General features: G+C 47.3%; 1 protein-coding gene across 4 annotated transcripts in view; it reads left to right on the forward strand.

The window, feature by feature from the left end:
- Positions 1-7,870: 7,870 nt before the first annotated feature.
- The window catches only part of Arntl (aryl hydrocarbon receptor nuclear translocator like), a 72,799-nt gene continuing 59,461 nt past the window's right edge, over positions 7,871-21,208 (forward strand). For all 4 annotated transcript variants that reach the window (XM_028767984.1, XM_028767987.1, XM_028767985.1 and 1 more), the window contains exon 1: positions 7,871-7,943. The gene's annotated coding sequence lies outside the window, so the exon portion shown is untranslated. The remainder of the gene's footprint in view (positions 7,944-21,208) is intronic.

A 21,208-nucleotide genomic window follows, 5' to 3' on the forward strand; every position in this document is an offset into this window, starting at 1 on the left:
ATGTCGTAGCTTCAGTCTCATCTGGGGGTGGGGTGGGGGGCCCATGCTTGTTAAAGATGGCTGCATACCATTCTGTCCATCCAGGGAATGTCTTTCATGAGCTGGGAGCATGTCATGGAGCAGGTTTTAGACTGCTTCTCATTTTTGCTCTTTCAGCTAATGCTACATTAAGCCATCTTTGTATATTACAGAATCATTTCATTAAGTCGGCATTTATCTAGCTAATGGCAATGGCCCAAGAGTCGACAGAGAGTCAGATTTTCTTTTTTCAAGAATGATGTGATAACATATTAAAAATGTACTTCATGCTGGAGACAGTCTTTGTTGTATTTTTTATGAGAGAAGAAGCTGGGTAACTAATGAGAAAGGAGGTATAAGCAAAAGGTGGCCATAATTTATTTGCCTATGTGGGGAGGTGAATCAATAAATCCTCTTATGGAACCATCAGCCTGTGAAAATCGAGGACATTTGTCTCCCAACACCTGATGCTTTGATTAAAATAATCATGAAATAAAACCCAGATTCCCTTAAGGGTGCTGAAAGAAATGCCCCAAGACAAGGAAGTACATTGAGAATTCTTTTTTGGAGACAGGGTCTTGTTGGCCTTGTGATCCTCCTGCATCAGCATCCCCTGAGATTGCTGCTGTGCAACCCCATGCCCAGCTGCACATAGCATTTCAGAGGGAAGGAAAGGCTGCCCCTTGAGCGAGCAGGTGGTGGGAGGCGCTGTACATGCGCAGAGGCTTGGACTTCGTCTTTCTGTTGGCCATCAGGCAGCGACTAGGGTGTAACCAACACACAGACACCATGACTTGGTCCCCAGTACTGGGTTGAGCCTGAGATCAGCACTGGCTTTGGGGGTGTTGGGGAGAGTCTAACATCTGCTGCATTGCTAGGTTTGTTAATTTTTTTTTTTCATTGATGAGTTTGAAACCCACAGCCTCGAACATGCTACACACCCTCAGCCACTTGTTCCTGTTTCTGTTTCTGTGGACCCTGGCTGTAGGCATCATGTTTCGTTTTAATCCAGCAAATGTTTACTAAATCTACATGTGTCTAAGGTTACTGGGAGTAAACACTGGGGGGAGAGCGATCCCAGAACCCCTTGTTTCTGAGAAGTCTGTGACATGGGAGTGGGACACACACAACAGACTTAAAGCTGAGGCTTATTCGAGAGATTAAAAGGTGGGCCCACCTCTTAGGAAAGGAGAGATTCTGTCACTTGAGCAGAGTAGGTAGGTTTGTGGAGGTGGCTGATTTTTGTCAACACCTTGTAGGGCAGGCAGAAGTGCAGGGTGAGCGTTTCCAGCAGATGTCAAAGGCCCAGGTAGAGACGGAAGTATAAGTATAAGCTGTGTTGAGGTTCCACTGAAATGTTGGGCGTGTGGCCCAGTGCTCACAGCTTGCACGTTAGGGAGACTCGTTTTGGGTACAGCTGGTTCTAGGCATGATTGTAAAGCTTTAAATGAACTGGCTCATTTAATCCACACAGGGTCTCAAATGAGCTATGTCTGCACCTCCGTTTCACAAAGGAGGCTCTGTGTTGCTAACCACTAAGCTGCCCTGCTCTGTTGCACTGATGCAGGGGGAAGAGTGGGCATGAAAGCTGGGAAGAGTCAGATGCTCTATGCTGAGAGGTTCAGGGGTGATGCAAGAGGAGCGTCAACTATAGTCTGGACTGAAGGGAGAAGAAGGCCTCTGAGTGAGTGTGGGAGGTTGGTCAGCAGGGCCTCTTCTGTACTGTGCACTCTTGGAGCACAACCACTGGACTGCACCGTCCCATTCTGTTATCTGTAGAGAGCAGGGAATAGGACAAGGGGGACAGATGAGAGCCAGCCCTGATCACTTGGCAGACCCAGGAGCTTTTCTGCAGCCTCATTATGTTCATTTAAGAGCTGTTTTTGTGTGGGGACCCAAGTGTGACTCCTCCCCCACCCCAAACGCTATGACAATTGCTGTGACTCCTCCCCCACCCCAAGTGCTATGGCAATCGCTGTTTTTCCTCGAAAATTGGGCCCATGTGGGTTCTCTGTGGTTCCATTTTTATAGCCTTATTACCTTGTCCCAATGTAAGAAGCTTCTCTCTCTCTTTAAGCTGTGCTGTGAAAATTGGCTCTCAAAAGGCACAGAGCGTCTCTCATCGCCTGGGTGGTGCTGTCTGTGGCAGTACTTTCCTGCAACCACATATGCTTCTCTGCCCCCACTTGTCTTGGGTCTCTGACCTCTGGCAATTTACTGAGAGCCCTAGGTAACTCTCAGATCTCACTAAATGCTGGCTTATTGCTCCCAGGAGAGTTTGTGCTTGTAAATATCCAGTCTGCTCCTTCCTTTCTTACACCACTCTCCCAATGACCTATGAATGTCTGAAGCCCACATTGGGCCTCTGGCCTGGAGTTGATAACAAGAGCAGTTAGCATTTGGGGAGCCTGAGCTGTTTCCAGGGAAGGGATTTCTACTCATGATCTTAGTTATCCCCAACCCCTCTGAGTAGGTGCTGTGGCTTCCCTTCTTTTGCAGAGAAATTGAGTCGTCAAAGAACAGAGAAGGCCAGGGAAATGGCTTAGGAGGTAAAGTGCTGGAAGAGCTGAGTTAGAGCCACAGATCCCATTAGAAAAGGCAGTCATGGTGGCTTGTGGCTCCAATCTTAGTGCTGCAGGGTTGGAGACAGGCAGCTCCTTGAGGCATGAGAAACAGAGGAACAACAACCAAGATTGTCCTCTGGCGTCCGTAAACGTGTATAGACATGCACTTGCACATATTTGGGCTCTTGCATACACAAACATACAAACATGCACACACACACAACACACACACACACACGGGTTAGGGTTTTATTGCTGTGAAGAGACATCATGACCAAAGTCACTCTTATAAAGGAAAATTTATTTAATTGGGGCTCCCTTACAATGTCAAAGGTTTAGTTCATTGTCCTCGTGATGGGAATCATGGTGGCATGCAGGTTGACATGGTACTGGTGCTGAGGTGACAAAGAGCTGAGGGTTCTATATCCTGATTCAAAGGCAGAAAGGTGAGACTATGTGCCATACTGGGTGGAGCTTGAGCATAGGAGATCTCAAAGCCCGCCCCCATGGTGACACCCTTCCTCCAACAAGGCCACACCTTCTAATAGTACCACTTCCTGTGAGCCAAGCATTCAATCATGTGAGTCTGTGGGAACTATACCTATTCAAACCACCACCCAAGGTTAGACAACCTTGCCTGAGATCACATAGCTAGGAGACAGAGTTGGGCTTCACCAGTCATTGCCCCGGAGCCAATGTACTTGCTTCATTCACTTAATAAATGATTTAGTACAACATTCTAGGAACTGTCCTTGACCTAAGGAGTACGACAAAGGAAGAAAAGGGGAGAGAAACAAAAATCCCTCTTCTAGCACAGGTGTAAGTGGGAACTTACTGGGTCCATAATTGGGCAAGGGAGTGTAGGTCACCAGAGAAGCTAAGCTCTGAATGGGGATTGGCACTCTGGCTCCTGTTCCCTGTTGCTGTGTTGGCACCTGGGGATAAGCTGCCTTTCTCTGAGGACACTGTGCTGGCAGCCTCAGTTTATAACTTGAGTGTAAGTGTTTGTGTGTGTGTGTGTGTGTGTGTGTGTGTTCTCCTTTCTTTGCATCTGGCCATCAGTTCTAGAACAAGGCTCTGATTGGCTTAGTTTAGAGGGTATGCCTTTCCTAATAGGCCAGGGAGGGAGGAACATATTTCTATCCCTGCCCTGGCAAGCAGCCCATTTTAGAAGCCCTGCACTGGGGCAGATGAAGCGAGTCTAGCTTGGTCTTCTCTAACAGGTTCTGAAGATTGTATAGTACAAAGGTGCTGAGATTCTTTGGTTAGGTTTTTATTAGAAGTATCCCAGATCCCTTACGAAGCAGCAATTGGGAGTCTGTGTGTAGAGGCGGCTGGAGTGGCTAGGAGGCTGCTACAGGGACTCCAAGGGTGGCTGTTGGGACCCTAGCTATAATAGTAAGCTCCTAAGGGATCATTGTTGAGTTTTACCTCTTGTTATGGTACCAGGAGGTGGAAGAGAAGATGGGTGCGGGTATACAAATAAGTAAACAAGACTTAGTGATAAGCTGGAGGCTAAAAGCTGAGAGGTTTAAGAAGGGCTTGCATGCCCTGGGGGCCAGGGGAGTAAGGATTCATGCTCTGGAGGGCGAGCCTGTGGGCTGGAAGTCTGTAAGCGCTGACAGACTTCACATATCTCATGCTTCTTGAGGCTGGGACTTACGGACTTTTTTTTTTTTTTTGGACAATAACATTTTGGTTTTTTTCAATGCTCTGTTTTTGTTTTTCTCTTGCTTGTTCAACAAGATTATGAATTTTCTGAGAGCAAGAATATACTAATTACTTACTGAATAAATATTTGTTTGATCTTTTTTATAAAACTATCTAAAAGCAAAAAGAAAAGAATTTTGGGCAAAATTCATATTATTATTATTGTAGTCTTCTTTTTAACTGATTATTTTGGAATTATCATGCACCCCACCATGATTACCTCCCAGTTCTCCTATGTCTCCCCCTCAAAAGAAAGAACAAGAAAGAAAAAGGAAAGAATAGGAGGAGGAAGAAAAGAAGAAGAAGAAAAAGAAGAAGAGGAGGAGGAGGAGGGGGGAGGAGGAGGAAGAAGAGGAGGAAGAGGAAGGAGAAGAAGAGAAGAAGGAGGAGGAAGAGGAGAAGGAGGAGGAAGAGAGGAGGAGGAAGAGGAAGAAGAGGAGGAAGAGGAGGAGGAGGAAGAGAAGGAGAAGAAGAAGCAGCAACAAATGCACTTTGTGTTGTCTATATACTCACTGAAGCATGGTCAAATTCCTAGTGGCCAGACCCCCAAAGAAGAGTGAGTATTTCTCCTTCTGCACCCACACCAGAAGCCATCAACTGAGGAGAGCCTTATGACAACCAGAGAACAAGGCCAGCTCTCCCTCACCCAGGAATGTCAACATGGCTTCATGCAGCAGCCCAGACCATGGACATCTGCATGGGCTTTGATGGTAACATGGGCCACAGACATCAACACATCCCCTGGCCCTTTCAGGACCACTAACTCACTCATGGCTCACAGTGACTGCACAGATCCCAACATGGTCTCAACTCACATCAGCAAACTCCCCAGCTCTCCTAGGCAGCAAAGCCCCAGGATATCACTGAGGAGAATCAGTCAGCAGCACAGACTGCATACATCCTCATGAATCTCAGGCTTTACCAAAGCCTGGGGCTGTAGCATGGATGACAGACACCAGCATGCCCTATGGTGGTGCCACAAACCATGCGGCCTTCAAAGAGGTCCAATCTCCTGCCTGTCATTCATTGTTCAGAGCCAGGGCCATCTACCCACTGTTGGGCAACATGGAGTTCAGGAGGCTGAGTCTGCATCAGCTCCAGGCTGCACACCATCCATCCCACTGACCCCACTGGGCAGTGACAACGTGTTGACCCCATTCATCTTTCTCACTGTCACTGCCATCACATCTGTTCCACCTCTCTATAGTGCACACACTGCTCCATTGTTTGTTGTTGGTTCATCATAGTGGTGCCTGCTGTCCTGTGTCATGAGGTGGGGTAGCTTCACTGTCTTCCGCCTCCTTTGCTGACTTCTTATTGGTACCACAGCTGGAAAGGGACACTGACTGTCTGTCTGTCTCCCTTCAAAATGCTCCCTTTCTTCAAGAAGGCAGAGATTACGATGCCAGGAAAAACAGGGATGATACATTGGTGGAGGATGGCAACATTGGCCTAGAAATTAGCAGGCTTCCCCTGCTACCTGTTCTGGAGCCTATAGATCTAGAAATGCCTGTCCCTCTGGCATCCTTGCCAGAAGACTGAAGGATTCAAGCAAAGTGACCTGATATGACTCATGCAGTAACAGACTTCTTCCTCTAATGAGAATCAGCTATGGCTAGAGGTGTGAACGGCCCTGCAGTTAGAAGTAAGGACCCCGTTAGGAAGCGGTTGTAACAGTCTAGAATGGTGACAGCAGAGGAGGTAATGAGAAATGGCCATGCTGATAGTATGTGGATGTGAGAACAAGTTTGGGTGAGCATTGGATGTGGAGGGAAAGGTAAGGCCTGAGAATGCAGCTGGACAAGTTGTCGTACACTGCAGCGCTGCCATTGGCGGGAGCAAGTTTGGGGAAGATGGAGTCTGTGGTAGATGTCCTGAGCTTCAGACCCCCACTAGTCAACATAGAGCAATGTGCATGTGACCTCTGACTTGATCCCAGCAATTGACTATTGGTCAAAGGAAAGGCCCAAGCTGGAAGAAAAATCTGGGTGAGCATCAGGTGTGGAGGTGATACTGAATCAGACTAGATAGACCACCAGGGAGTGACAGCAGAGAGAGAAGAAGAGAAGTAGGCCATGAGGCTTCTGATAGAAGACCTGGCAAGATAAGAAAAAAGAAAGAGAATGAGCCAGTAAGGTGGGCAGAAAACCAAGAAGGCATGTAAGCTGAGGCAGGAGAGTGACCAGTTAAAGCAGTGATTAACTGAGGCTTGGTCCTGTAAGGGGGGTTAGAACATAACTGTGGGTCTAGTGGCTTGACAGACAAATTACAGTTATGTGTTTCACTAAGTCTTAACTTACAGATAGGCTTGAGTTCCTGCCCCAAGGGTGTGTGTGTGTGTGTGTGTGTGTGTCTGTGTCTGTGTCTGAGTCTGTGTGTGTCTGTGTGTGTGTGTCTGTGTGTGTTTAAGGGGGGGTAGACATACAGATAGACAGAGACAGAGATTTAAGATAGGTTGAAATTAATATGGAAAATATGTGAATATAGTACCATGGTAGAATTCAGCAGTGTATTCACTCATTCATTCATTCATTCATTCATTCATGCCTGCATGCATGAATACATGTTTTACTGAGACTTACTGGTCCCAGGGACTGAGTTATAGTTTCCATTCTACAGATGAAGAGTTTTCTGGAGGTGAATGGTGGCAGTGGGTGAGCAAAGGAATGTAGTGAGCACTGCCAAGCTCTGTATTGCCAAATGGCTGAGATTATGAACTTTATTTTATATGTATTTCACCATAGCCTAAGAGTCAGACTCAAGATGGCATTATGAACCTGACATGGTCTACAGTGTTGTAACGGATAGCATCAGTAGGTGGTCAAGGCAGTAGAAGACATCCAACTGGAGGGGATGCTAGTGGGGCCTCCGTGTCTGGGAAATCACTGTCTGTCTTGTCTCTCTGGACAAGTAGGGTCCATGTGAGGAATCCAGGTGAGCTGAGGCTGCCATGTAAGACTGGGCCAGTTGGTACAGGCCTGACATCCTGGCTTTGATTCTGGGAGCCTCTGAAGGTTTCTGCCCAGGGGCGTGTCATTGCCAAGGTGTGCCTTTAGATTAATCTCATTAATCCTCCTGGCAAGCTATTTCCTATTCAAAGCAATGAGACTGGGGCATGCATTCCTTTGGTGAAAACCGGGTTCTTTTAGAACCCACACATGTGGTAATGAACTGAATGGGTGGTTTTTTCCCACCCAGTTTACAAATTTACTGAGGACCATCTAAATGCATGTGGTATTCTAGACAGTGGATTCAAGGGGTAGGGTGAATTCCACAAATCTCTCTCTAAAAACCTGCAGTCTAGAACCCTTCCACCCCAAATAAGAAATCCTATCATATCAGTGTGTCATGTGTTACCACAGACATGTCACAAGTATTTCATGGAAGCTGAGTGGGTGGGCACCTGGGATGTCAGGAAGGCCATTAGACCAGCTTGCAGAGTAAGCTGGGGTTTTCTAGACAGAAGCAGAGCTGGCATCCTAGGAGAATTGTTAGTCAAAACTTAATGCGTAGCACAAGTTGGAAGACGACATGTAATATTGTCTTCTAGAGCTAAACTTTTATTTCCTTGCTTTCAGGTGGTGTTGGCTACAGTGAATGCTTTTGGAACCAAACTTAAGGTTTCAAATGTGGAACCCTAGGCCGCCTTTGGTAAGTTTGTTTGGTGCCTTTTTACCAAATGATGTGGTTGAGGTTGTTTGGGATGAAGAGCAAGGTGGTCATTATTGCAGGTGCTCAGTGCATGTTCTGAAGCTGTGTCCCGTAGAAGTCTATATATCATAGGCAGAAAGAATAGTGAAATCTCACTCTAGGTTTGTATGATTGGTGTAGTTCAGTTGTTCTCAACCTGTGTGTTGTGACCTCTTTGGGAGGTTGAATGACCCTTTCGCAGGGGTCACACATCAGGTATTTATATAATATTTTATAACAGTAGCAATGAAAATAATTTTATGGTTGTGGGAGTCACCACAACATGAGGAACTGTGTTATAGGGTCACAGCATTAGAAAGGTTGAGAACCACTAGTGTAGACAGAGGTCAGAGGAGAAGTCCTGGGCTTCAGGGATGGACCTCACAGACAAACGGTGCTTTGGCATTGTCTAAAGAAGCAAGGGTAGATGGAAAAGTCTAGGGATCACATGAGATTTTCTGTACATGGGAGCATGAATATAGGGTGTAAAGAAAGTGGGCCTATCCGCAGACCAACAGGAACAAAAGCTTTGTTTGAAGCAACATAGATCTTTGGTGGGATATATTGCCACCTGACTATGACAGCCCAGGTCAGCACACTGGTTCAGCAAAGGACCCGAGGCTAAATGGTTTTGCTTATAGAGTGATGTGGTCATCAGAGCTATTCAGCTCTGCTTGGGTAGCCTGAAGGCAGCCAGGCTGCTATGTAAACGAAGGGGGTGGTGGTGGTGGTGGGGACGGCTATGCTCTGGTAAAACCTTGTCTACAGAAAGCAGGTAGGCTGGATTTGATCCTGTGGGCTGTTGCTTGTCAACTCCTTTTCTAGACCCTGGTGCTAGCTATTTTCAAGACAATAGGAATCTGTGTAAGTTATGTTGAGTGGAGAATTGACTGAAGTGACATTTTAGGAACACTTATCTGATGGCTAGACAGGAGGTTATAGAGGTAATACATAGTGCTGTTATGTGGCCAGTGGCAGATACACAGTCGGTGGGGGGTTGCAAGGGAGGAGCCCATCTGATTTGCTGTCTTGACTGTAAAGACAGGAGTCAAAGATGAAAGTTGAAATTTGGTGTTTCATGACAGTATCATCAACAGGAGTGTAGGCACTGGAAAGAAATAGTTAATGTTGCTACCAATTGATTGAGTGCCATGTTGAGGACTGAACCCAAGCCTTCATGCATGTTTGACAAGTCTTCAACACTGAATTTCATCTACTCTTCTGACGTTGTTTTCAGTTGAACTAAATGACATTGGTTCATACATAGGAAACATCTAGTTTACAGTTGGTAATATAGCCTGGGCTGATCAGTTATGTCTGAAGATGTAGAAGAGACATCTTAGTTTGGGTTGTGGGCCTTAGCCTTTAACAGCTGAGCCATCTCTCCGGCCCCAAACAGTAGTTTCAAGTAAGTAGAGGGCTGAATTTTAGAAAACATGCATAACTTGGGGTGGGAGGCAGAAGGTGAGAGATACCCAGAGGCCAAGGAAAAGGAAGGGTTTCCTTATAGCTGAAACAGAAGATAGGGCCAAAGAAGCCTATCCTGTAGCTTTGGGGCAGGCCAAGCATGTCGTGACCAGTCCTCCTTGCCTTTCTTGGAGCTGAGTGTGTTGGCACTTGTGTGCACACTGGGCTTCTGACTGTGCTCTTAGGCTAGCTTTGAGGTGTGGTGTTCCCAGCTCTGCCACAACTTGCACCGTGGAATCTAGCTTGGGTTTGGAGTCTTGCCGTGAGACGAGATGTGATCTGCTTGGGGAAATAGTTGTATTTGTATAAAACGAAGGAGAAAAATAGAATAGCCAAAATTGAAGTCAGACTTACTTACTGTGGGGGAGGCTGGACAAGTATGTGGGATGTGAGTTTATTCCTGAGGTCGCTGACCAGTTTGTGTTCTGTGCATCTTGACATATGCTCCATGGTTGGAAATCTAAGGACTTTTCACCTTTTGCCTTGGTTTGTGTGAAGGTAGCAGTTAGCGATCGAACTGCAGAAGCAGTGGGTTATCTATCGAGCTATCGTAACTGAGCCCTCATCCTGTATCAAGTAGAGCGCTGAGTCCTCCGAGTGCATCATCCCATTTTACATGACCTCTGCTGAGAGAGTTAGTATTCCAGTTTCAGCTATAAGAAAATCCAGCCACTAAGACGTTTAATAGCCTGTCCAAAGTAACAAGAAATTGGAACCCAGTTCTGCATGACCCTTGTGCTGTTTGCTTTCTCTTATCTAAGTGAGATTTCTTCTCCCACTTAAGTAGATATAGATGGAGTCAGATTAACACTTGAGAGCAGAGGGCAGGGGCTCCCACTTCTCAGGAACCTGTGAAGAGGGTGAGAAAATCCCGAAGAAATGACAACCAAACCTTGAGCATTAATAGCTTCCCAGGAAGATGGTTCTTCAGTTAGAGAAGGTGGTAGCTCTGGATTTGGAGAGGGACTGCCACAAAATGTATGAGAATAGAATGAAGTCCTGCCTCGTGATCATGTCACAGTTTTTTTTTCCTAATGCTTGGTGTTAGTCTCTGCCCATCTCCAGCATCAAGCTCCAAAGTTTTGTCTTCTCACCGTGACCCCAGCATTTGGCACAGTCAGATGTGGAGTGTGTCATGTGCTCAGTAATTATTTGCTACTTCCAGGGGGTCAGGTAATATTGGGTACCGACTTTGGTACTTTTCTATTGCTATTATAAAACACCATGACCAAGAGACTTGTAAAAGGAAGTGTTTAATTTGGGGCTTATGTTTCAGAGGGTTAGAGTCCCTAACCGTTATGGCAGGGAACATAGTAGCAGGTGATGCACTGGGGCAGTAGCTGAGAACTTATGTCTTAAGACACAGCCGCTAGGCCAAGATAGCTAGCAGGAACAGCATTGGCTTTTGAAACCTCAAAGCCCACCCTGAATGACATACCTCCGCCACCAAAGCCACACCTCCTAATCCTTCCCAGACAGTTCCACTAACTGGACAACTGGGGACCACGTTTTTAAATATATGAGCTTATGGGGGTCCATTCTTATTCAAACCACTAGAGACACAGTGATCAACCTCTTGTGACAGACCCTGCTCTCAGTACTACGTTACAGTGGTGATACAGGATGGGGAGGGAGCTGTGTCATCACAAGGCAGGCAACAGCGTGTCTAGAACACCAGAAATACTCATGGTAAATTGTAAAGTGAGGTAGAGTAGAGAATGAGGGGCCGATGGGTCAGGTAGAGTGGTCAGGGAAGGCCTCTCCTACAAGCAAAGTCGGAGCCTGTGGGAAGCTTAGGAAGCTCTTGGAGGGGGTGTAGGTTTGTCAGCTGAGCTCTCTACACTGCCTCTTGGTCTTTTGCTTAGGACTGCATCGCCCTGTCTCCCTGAGTCAAGGGTGCCCTCCTGAGGTCTCTCTGGCTGTGCTCAGTGTTCTGGCCCTGGGTCATCCCACAGGCTTACTCTCCCAGGGCTCTCCTTCACCCTCCTCAGCCTGCTTGTCCCCACCCTTTCTCATCTTTAGTGTCAGGCTAGTTCCTCTCTACTCAGAGGTACCTCCCAGTCAGTCTTTACCAAGTCTCCCAATGGTGTCATCTTCTCCTCTCCCAAGCGCCCCTGGCCTGCCTCCTTCTCCTCTTCTTGACTCATCCTTGTCTTGTCCTTTCCCTCATCTGTCATAGCCAGTGTTCTGATAATTTGCAAGCTCTTTATTTTATTTAGTACCACCCCCGTGTGTGTGTGTGTGTGTGTGTGCATGCGTGTGCGCTCATGTGTGCGCATGCACATTCTCAAGTGCATACATATGTGGGGGTTTGAGGGTAACTTACAGGAGTCTGTTCTTTCCCCCCCACCCCCCATGGGTTTAAGAATTTAGCTCAGATTGTCAGGTCTGTGTGGCAGTCCCTTTTACCTGCTGAGCCACCTCACTGACCCTTGTCAAGTATTTTTCTTCTCTTCCCCATTGTTTAGGACTCATCATTTACAGAGCCATCTACCCCCACCCCTCCAGATCCTATTAATTGGCTCTCCTATCTATCTTTCCCCTCCTTCATTCTAGTTCACACCTGTAAATCTGTATTTCTAACTCGCACAGCCCATGGGTTTCATCTACTTAAACCTCTCCATGGGATTCCCAATAGTTTTAGAGTAAAGGGGTTTATAGCCCTTTCAGAGCCTGTAGTTTTCCCATTACCTGCTATGTAGCCCCTTGCTACCTTGTCTTAAACTCTAGCTTCAGCCCAGCCCACCAACAGCCTCTACTTCTAGTACCTTTTCAAGCTCCAGGCCACTACTCCCCGCCTAGGGGCTCAGTTCCAATTTCTCCTGTTCTACTAGATACCCCCTCATTTCCTCCCTGAACCTAGAGCCGACCTTCCTCTTGTCTCCCATAATGCATTGCATGGCTCTCTGATGCATAAGGCACTTACGGGAGAGCTGTTGACTTACTTATCTGTAATGCTCAGTAAACTGAGCTTCTTAATTGTGGAGAACACACACACACAGACACACACACAGACACACACACCTCACTCTTTACACAGACAACACACACACACACACACACACACCCCTCCTTCTTCATTCTCAGCCTGCACAGTGCACCTGGCTCAGGAAGTGTTTGTTGAAAGAGTGTGATAGCAGTGTCTGTTTGCACAGCTAAACAACAGATTTGTAATGTGATCAGGTGTGCCTGGAGTTAGAAGTTCATTGGTGGTTGGATTTGATCGAGCCAGACCGCTTCTTAGCTTCAGGTGCTGGACAGACTGCTCCAGGCTGGGTTTTGCGGCTGACTGTTGTGTTTCCCGACATCCTAGGACTTCGGGAACATTTATGTTCTTTGCTTCTAACTTTCAATTATATTTTGCTGTTGCTGATGGAATAATACTTGTAATTCAAAATGAAAAATAATCCATCAAGGAATTCTTAGGAATGAAGTCCACCCAGCTTGGTCTTGGATGGATCTCAAATATCCTAAATTAGCCCAGCACTGATTCTTGCCAACTCCTCTCTGGTAGCCTTTTCCCTGGTCTGGCTGGTGGGTGTGGCTTTCTAGTCACCCTCTGTGGATGTAGATACTACCTCGTCTAGAGTCTAGTGATGTCCCCAGCGAGTTGTACTGAGAAGTGAACATGCAAGGTTCTCAGGTTTCCCAGGCAAGTGTCCGAGTTCCATCCAGCAGCAGCTAACACAGTTACTGAGTTTATAGCACATCAGTGTGTATGTTTGTGTGGGGGGACCTTGGGCCCCATGATTGTCTCCTTCACTTCCTTCTTCTGTGTAGGACTGAGAGCTGTGCCAAAAATGTAGCTCTTATCTGTGTGCTCTCAGCAAGCTAGGAAGGCTTCCCAGAAGAGTTGGTCTAGGCCCAGAGGTGTCTTGCTGACCAGGGCACCTGAACAGGCTCTAAGCTGCCTCCCTTCCTATCAGACTGCCTCCCTGTGCAGGGACTTTCCACAGCTGCCCACTCTGCATGGAAAGCGTTTTCTCCTGCTCTGCCTGTCCCATGTCTGAGAGGTCCTTGCATTTCATCAGCTACAGTGATAAGAAAGCTAGGGCCTTCCTTGGGGGAAAACAGAATCTGGTTTTGGTATTGGGGATTGAGCCTTCACATGCTAGGCAAGGTCTCCAGCTCTGAGCTGCCTCCTCAGCTCAGAAGGCTAGGTCTAACCATTGACTTTTACATATCATTGTCCACCCCTGATTGACAGCTCTGTGTGTGTGTGTGTGTGTGTGTGTGTGTGTGTGTGTGTGTGTCAGTCACGCACTGTCAAAGTGCTGGGTGGGAAGATACTGCATGTAGGGGCTCAGACCATGTCAATCGAGGTACTGCTGTGACTACTCAGAAGACACCGTGCAGGACACCAAGGCCCCTGACTGGCTCTGGCAGTGGGGAGGCTAGTCCCATGTTCCAGGCTGCAGAGTGTGTGCTTCTGCCCATTCTTCTATGTCCTGAGTCATGTGTGCCAGCAACCCATCCTTCTCTTCCTGGCCAGCATTCATCACAGACATCATCTCGCATTTATTTGTGTCCTTATGGCAAGTGGCTATTTGTCCCCATGTTGGGCAACCCCTGTGAACCCCAGGATGGCAACAGTAACTAACACTTGTAAGTAGGTATCCCGCCCTGTGCTGACTGACAGCCCAAGGGACCAGTCACTCATCCCTGGAGTCTCCCTTCCCCTTTTCTGGCTGCTTACTATGAAAGAGCCTGGCAGACCCTCTGCTCTGTGGAACTTCCTTTTGCTATGCCATGAATTAGCCCATGCCTTACTTCCTGGGATTTACACTGGAGCCATCTGCTAAGGAAGCATGGAGGCTTGATGGAGTCTTCCCCTTTGTGTGGTCTTTGTCTACCTGGATCCCCCTTGTCCCCTTGTTTGGTTTTATTTTGTTTCTGTAATGAAAGAAGTCCTGGGTCTCCTAGGACAGAGGCTGGTGTGTGGACCTGCACTCCCAAGGATGACTGACCACATGGGTCATAGTGACCCATGTGCCTGCCATCCTTGTCCTCCAGGAGCTCATCAAGACCCAGAGTAGCCCTGGAGTTAGTATCTGTGGTCTCAGGGTTCTGCAGAAAGGGCAAGGGAGAAACTGAAGATACTTGCTGAAGAGCAGCCGCTTCATGGTGCAGATGTGCACGCTGCTGCTGCTGCTGCTGCTGTGTGTCTCCCTTGCATAATTTATCACTCAGCTACACCTCCTCTTCTCAGGGGACTAATGTGCCACTTTGAAAAATATATCATTGCACTTGGCTAAAGAAATGCTTTCTCCTTGCCCAGTCTGAAGGCACCCTCCTCCCTGCTGTGGCACTCTATGACCACTGGCTTATGTGATCATCAGGATCTTCCTCCCAGAGTCCAGTGATATGAAAACTTGATGTGGACTCCTAGCAGCTGATCAGGGGCTGGACCGCAGAGGAAGCCGGGTTCCCCAGGGCACCTTACCAGGCTGTTAGGGCTTTCTAAGGCCAGCATGGCTCAAGTCCAAATGAGTCACACTGCTATTCAGTGAGAAAAACAAAAACAGAAATGGCTTCTGACCAGGTAGGGAATGGGACAGTGGGGGGCAGGGAGTGCGGGTGATAATGAGGACCAGGCACCGTTATTCGCTTTAGACTAAGATGCCCTGAAAGTGCAGATAGTCTCCAAACCACCTTCAAAGGGCACTTGTCACCCTGGCCATAGGCTCTGGAGACAGGCCTTCTTTGGGATGTCAACTGTGTCCTGACCTGAGACAAACTGTCAGGCTGTTCCTATTCTGTAGGTGGCACTGTAACAAGAGATGCACCCTTTGTGTAATTCTCACATGTAGAAAACACGGACGATCTAGTATCTGCAATCGTAAGCATTGTTTCCAGATGTACCCTTGTTAGCAGTAGCCATGGGACACCTGGAGGAGAATTATAACGCCTCAGAGCACAGTGAAGGCTGTCAGGTGAGTGAAGTGACACAGGAACACACTGAGAGTCGCTGGTTACACCTCTGTATCATTGTCAGAGCAAATATGTGTTGTTTTGGTGTTGACAAAAATGACTGAGCACTGTTTTACAATGTTGACTCTAAGCTCTTCATTTTTCTGTCTGAGGCAGCTTTGTCAGACAGGCCCTTAGGCCTGGTGCCCAGTGGCTGGGTGACCCACATTGGCCAGCCTGGGTGCCAAGTGCCTGGACAGCACCTGGCATAGAGAAAAATGCCCACGGCTGCTGCTATTATTGAATGATTTTTTTTTTTTAAAAGATAAACATTTAGTACCCTACAGTAAGTTCTGGGTTCGCTGACGGTGAGTCTCGGTGGTGTGTGAGCCTTAAGGAGTCCTGCTCTCAGACGGCTTTGCCCATCCTTTCACTTGCTGCTAGACAGATGTGTAGACTTTAGTCTGGGGACTAGAAAAAATAGGTCAGAATCTGACAGTGATAGCTGCTGTCATCTCCTCATGTTAGTTAGGAGTAATCTGTCTTTCCCCCTTTCCTCCTATCAGGCATGGTGCTATAAACCAAGATTTTGGGAAGAGAGACAAGAGGAAATCACTACAAGGTTGAAGTCAGTCTGTAGCAAGTTCCAGGCCAGTCAGATCTACATAGCTATACCCTGCTATACACAACAGGAACAAGAAAATGACTGTCTAGGTAGAGGTTAGGATGTATGGGAAAGAGTTTTCAAGCAAGTAGGGTACTGAAGGTTGAATAGGAGCTGGACAGAGAAGATGCTGTTCATTAGAACAGCATCATTCTTTGTGTACACATGTTAACGTCCTTTGATCTCTGCCAATATGTTGATATATTCAAAGTTAGTGCATCTCTTTTCTCTTCCTGTTTTCTCTCATTATGCTTTTTTCTTTTCCATCCTGTCCTAAAAAAACAAAAACACAAAACAGAGACTTAGAATGTCTTAAAGAAATTTTCTTTTCTCTCTCCTATCCCTGCTGCACACCTCACCCCACCATTTTTCACACATTCTCATGTCATCTAGATCTGCTGTGGAGCCAAGGCTAGCCTTGAACCCCAGTCCCCCATCCACACCTCTTTCCTGAGCAGTTTCTGTATGCTGTGGTAAGCCCTCAGAGGTCCTATTTATTGTCCTTGGGTTTCTCCTGCTCTTTCCCATGGCCGTCTCTTTCCGCCCCTTTCTCTGCTTACTGTGCCTTAGCAGTGAAGACACTGCCACCACTCCACCCCACCCCCACCTCCCATGTCTGCTGTATGCCAGCCGCATGCACCTGCCCTTCAGTCCCCAGAACACCAGGCAGCTTTGGGAAACAGGCAGTGCTTTGTTCTCTGTGGGTAAGAAAACTGCGGCTAAGAAAAATTCGTGTAGGGAGCATGCACAGTGGGGCTACAATCCAGACCCAGGGTTCTTTCCCCAGTGCTGCCCCTACCCCGATCCCCACACCAGAGCATCCACGCTTTGGGTTGGAATTGGGCTGCTGCCGTCTTCCTTCTCATGAGCCCAGAATCATCTAAAAGCGTTTGTTATGCTTCACAGTCATCCATGATGACACGCTTTCCTCTCCCACGCATGTTTTTCTAAGGTTGCTGTAGGCAACAGGTGTAAACTCTTGACACTGGTGGCTTCCAGTGAATATGAAAGCCCATACTGGGTATCCTAGATAGCGTTGTCATTGTTGTGATGAAACACCACAACCAAAAGCAACTCGTGGAGAAAAGGGCTTTTTGGCTTATACTTTCACATCCTAATCCATCATTAAAGGAAGTCAGAGCAGGAACTCAAACAGGGCAGGAGCTGATACAGAGGGCTGCTACTTACTAGCTTGTCCCTCCAAGCTTATTCAGTCTGCTTTCTTATAGTTCCCAAGCCCACCAGCTTAGGGATGGCTCTACCCACAATGGGCTTTACCCTCCCCAATCGATCACTAGTTTAAAAAATGTGCTTCAGACTTGCCTACAGCTTGACCTTATAGAGACATTTTCTCAACTGAGGTTCCTTCCTTGCTGATGACTCTAGCCTGTGTCAAGTTGACATAAAACTAGTCGGCACATTGGGCTTCTGCAGCTGGAACCTAAACACCTTGCCAAGCACCGTGTTCATTACACTTCGCTGCCCCGAGATGCCCAGTGTTTGGATTTCTTGAAGCTCTTTGTTGCTAGAAAGTCCCCAAGGAGAGAAAGCATTCCACCCCACTGAGCATTATTAGTGCTTCAGACACAGTGCCTCATTTTGCAGCCTTTTCCAGGGCAGACAGCAGCAAGCTGCAAGTCACAGCAGCAGGGCTGCAAGTCACAGCAGCAGGGCTGCAAGTCACTGACGCCTCTCTGCAGTGAAGACTATTCATCCAAATGTCCTCTGTGCTCAGGCTTCAGGTCAGGTGATGGGACCCAGAGGGAGAGGCTTGCTACCACAGTCCTGCAGGACCTCGAGGACCGGTGCAGGGTGGCCATAAAGGCCTCTCAGATGACTTTAGAGTGAGTCTGAAAAGATGAGTGACAGTGTGCCAGCTACATCCCAAGCAGAAGGGTCTCAGGGCAGAGATAGGGACTTGCCTGATGGTGAAACATAGGGTACATGTCTGGGGCAGGAGTCAGCAGTGGAGCTCCCAAGTTGCTATGTTGTGGTAAACACAGTCCACAGGGAGACACACCCCACTCTAAGTCTTGGTGCCAGTCTGGACCTTGCTCCTGCGCCCTCATCTCACACACCTACACTGAGCCAATGTTCTGGCCATCCCAGACCAGTAGAGCTAAACAGATGTCCCAATTTGTTTTTTAAAATGGTAAGACTGATCCCCAGACAGCCCTGCTCTTCCACAGTCCTCCCCATCTTCTCTGAAACCATCCAGGCCCCAAATGTAGATGCCAGCTTTGATTCTGTATTGTCTCCCCTTCCTCACTTTGGCTGACAGTAATTCTAAAGAGATTTTCTTTCAGAGTACACCTGAAAGGTACCAGCCCTCTCCGCCCTCATCCAGTCCTTCTTGGTCTTAGCTAGTCACACTGGCCACACTGGTCCTACTGCTGTCAGTGTTCCTCAGATAGGCAAGGGCAACCAAGGAGGCCTTCCTACCCCTTTCCTATTCCAGAGTCCTCAGTGGCCTCTGGCATGCTTGGAATAGAAACTAAACATCTTGCTCTTGCCTGCCATCCCTTCATTTTACCCCGTGGCTCTTTCTACTTAGCTGACTTTTTGACAGCCTCTGCATTTTCTTCTCTGTTCCTCTTTCTTGCCTCAGGCTTTGCACTCAACTCATCTCGGTCTCACTTGCTATTCTCCCACATTTGTGCCTGGCTCAATATTGTGTGGCAGAACTCTTCCTGGGAACCCAGGACGGACCAAAGTATGGGTACCGTTAAATTCCAGCTTGGTGAACCAATGAGTTTTGTTGGGTTTACTTACAGGAGCAGAAATGACTCAAAATCCATCCCAGCACAGGTGACAGCTCACTGAGCTGGGAACCTGGAACACAATACACAGCCTGCTCACAGCTCAACAGGTTGGAGAGAGCATCCTGTTCAGGTCTTTCAGTTGGTCCAAACTTCTTCCAGGCAGCTTGTCTCATCTCAGTCTTCTTTGTAGCTTTGCATGTTTTGAGTTTTCTTTGCAGCTGGCTTTGCCTCTTCTGAGAGGAACTCTCAGCTTTTATTGTTTACTCTGGTGGGGAGGTACCTGATGAATCCAATTAGTTTCAGGGACTTCCTGTCACTATTTTGAGTTGCTTACCTTCCTGCTTAAGGAGCTTCCCTATAGGAGTCAGTGTTTCAATCTCAGAGGGAACTGTTACAGGATACTCAGGCTTTTCTAGTTTGGTTTCCATTCAAGTAATTTCTCACCTATCTTTAAAATACTTAAAAAACAAATAAACAAGCAAACAAGCAAAAAATCTGTTCCCTCTCCTTAGTCTTACCAGCCGTTGTCCTGTCCTTACACTCTGTGTTAATTTCCATTATTAGTCATCATTACTTTGTCTTCTTGTGTACTGTGCGTTGTATTTCTAGGGATCAGAAATCCACAAGGAGGGTCCTTGTTTATTATCCCCACTCCCCTGTGGCTTTAAAGATGAGCTTTGATGAGTCTGTGGCTGAATTGGCATATACAGGCATGGTGTCTGTTCCGGTATTGTGGTTCCAGCAGACATTTTTCAGGAGGTGAGTGATGTTGGTCAACACTTTTATTTTAGAAAGCCAGCTGGTGGCAGTGTGGGGGCTGGACTGTGGGAGGGAGGTGGCAGCAAGTCTTCAAAGGCTGGTCCAGGAAATCGATGCTGAGACTCTGCTGAGGGTACAGATGACAGGATTCAGAGACTCCCTGAAGACCTGTGGTTTGTATTAGGATAGTGTGGTGGGATGTGCTGGTATGGAGAGAGGGAGGTGACTAACTCTCTCTGCTGTTTTTCTCACCGTGAGAACATGGATGTATTTTATGTAAGGCTATTGGCTCTCTGAGCAGCTCTCCGAGGAGTGCTGTGCAGAGTATTGGGTAGCACTGTGCAGAGCACTCCAAAGGACTCTCTGGGAAGCACCTCTACAGATGAGAGCTATTTTTCTTCTAAGAACCCAGTCCTCTCCAGTTCTGATGAAAGTCTCTTATCTCCGAGGAAGCCCAGTCTTACCCTTAATTTAATTCACTTAATAGTTGGGTGAGTCTTGAACTCAGAGTATTCCCGTTTTAGCCTCTAGAGTAGCTGGACTGACAGGCCTGCACCTCTAAGTCTGGCTGCATCCTAGTTTCTTGGCCCTTGCTCTAGAGTCTCCAGTTGTAACGCTGAGCCCCATGAAGTGAAATGCCACTGCCTATAGAGGCCACCTCTCACCTCTGCCATTCCTGCTGGTCCCTGTGGCATAGAGATAAGAAGCTACATCTGAGTGCTTCCAGGGTGCTAACTGGTGTGAAACAGGTCACATGATTCTGCTAGCCCATCCTTAGGAACATGGACTCAGAACCAGATGGATTGTGATTGAATCTCAACTCACTGTAGCCCTTGGGAATGCTACTCAAGTTTCTTCAACTTTCTCTTTCCAGATCTGGAAAATGGATGTAACATAGAGAGGGTCCATAGACTTACTGTGAAAATTAAACGAAATAACATGTCCCAGGTGTGGTGGTTGCATGCCTAGTAATCCCAGTGTTTGGCAGGTGGAGGCAGGAAGAGCCGGAACTTAGGGTCATTCTTTGCTGTAGAGTCAGTTTGAGGCTAGCCTAAGCTACACAAGGTACTGCCTCACTCCCTCCACCAAAAACAAAACAAAAAGGAAAGAAAAGAGACACACTTACTGCTTATTGTGAGTTAACTATTGCTCTGTCACTCAGTAATAGCACATTGCAGATACGGTTATTACCATCACCGTTAGTATCCTGTTAACATCACTACACAGCTAGGATGCAGCTAGCACCCTGCCTTCCTTTCTCCCTGTCCCACAGTGTTGCTCCCAAGTTCATCTTCTCTGGGACCTTCTGGTCCCCATGTTGGCATTCCTGTTCTTTTTCTGGGTGTGCCATTTGTCCCTATCTTACCCAAGCTAAGTCTGGTAGCATCTTCATTGTGTATAGCCACTGACTAAACAATTCTCCATGATTGGATTGTCCACACAGGAGCTTGCACAATCTCCTGTACTAGTCATTGTCTATCCATGTGCTGTGAGAAGCCAGTTTCTTCCTGGGTCGGCATTTATGTTGGCGGATTGTCTTAAGTGTTTCAGAAGTGACAGAAAAAAGTTGGTACTCTTTATCTTTTTTTTTTTTTTTTCTTTTCAGAGCTGAGGACTGAACCCAGGGCCTTGCACTTGCCAGGCGCACTCTACCACTCAGCTAA

This window comes from Grammomys surdaster, unplaced genomic scaffold (genome assembly GCF_004785775.1).
Source record: "Grammomys surdaster isolate TR1022 unplaced genomic scaffold, NIH_TR_1.0 184, whole genome shotgun sequence".
Taxonomy (NCBI): Eukaryota; Metazoa; Chordata; class Mammalia; order Rodentia; family Muridae; genus Grammomys; species Grammomys surdaster.